Source organism: Orycteropus afer, unplaced genomic scaffold (genome assembly GCF_000298275.1).
Source record: "Orycteropus afer afer isolate SDZICR_OR568_19922 unplaced genomic scaffold, OryAfe1.0 scaffold01892, whole genome shotgun sequence".
Taxonomy (NCBI): Eukaryota; Metazoa; Chordata; class Mammalia; order Tubulidentata; family Orycteropodidae; genus Orycteropus; species Orycteropus afer.
The window spans coordinates 44,660-45,793 of NW_006923479.1; positions in this window are offsets into that span (position 1 = coordinate 44,660).

The window sequence follows — 1,134 nt, forward strand, 5'->3', positions numbered from 1 at the left end:
GTTTGATCCCTGTCTGAGTGGTTGGCTTTGGTAGCCAGGCACCATCTAGTTCTGGTCTTGGGTTGCAGAGGCTGAGGTTCTCGTGGAGAATATACTTTCTTTTAAAGGATAAAGATTTTACGTATTTTTTTTAATTTCTCTTTTTACATACTTTTTGTTGTTGTTAGGTGCCGCTGAATCGTCTCTGACACAGCAGAACAAAACAATGCCCCCCGGTCCTGTGCCAGCCTCACAATCCTTGTTATACCTGAGCCCATCGTTGTAGCCACTATGTCTATCTATCTTGTTGAAGGCCTTCCCTTTCTTCCTTGACCCTCCACTTTACCAAGCATGACATCCTTCTCCAGGGAAACGTCCCTTCTGACAACATGACTAAAGTAGGTGAGATGAAGTCTGGCCTTCTGGCTTCCAAGGAGCATTCCGGCTGCACTTCTTCCAGGACAGATTTGTTAATCCTTTTAGCAGACCATGGTACTCTTAGTATTCTTCTCCAACACAATTCAAAAGCATCAACTCTTCTTTTGTCTTCCTCTTTATCCAGCTCACACATGCATAAGAGGCAACTGAAAATACCATGGCTTGCATTAGGTGCACCTTAGTCTTCAAGCAGACATCTTTGCTCTTCATCACTTGAAAGAGGTCTTTTGCAGATTTGCCCAATGCAGTATGTCGTTTGATGTCTTGACTGCTGCTTCCACTGGTGTTGACTGTAGAACCAAGTAATATGAAATCCCTGACAACTTCATTCTTTTCTCCATCTACCATGAAGCTGTTCATTGGACCAGTTGTGAGGATTTTTGTTTTCTTTGTATTGAGGTGTAATCTATACTGCAGACTGTAGTCTTTACTCTTCATCAGTAAGTGCTTCAAATCAACCTCACTTTCAGCAAGCAAAGTTGTGTCATCTGCATATCACAGGTTGTTAATAAGTCTTCCTCCAATCCTGATGTCACATTCTTCTTCAGTAATAGGGTAATATCCATACACCTACAAGGAAGACCAGTTAATACTACTACTATTCAAATTTATGCACCAAATGCCAAAGCCAAAGATGAGGAAATTGAAGATTTCTACCAACTTCTGCAATCTGAAATTGACTGAACATGCAATCAAGATATGTTGATTATTATTGAT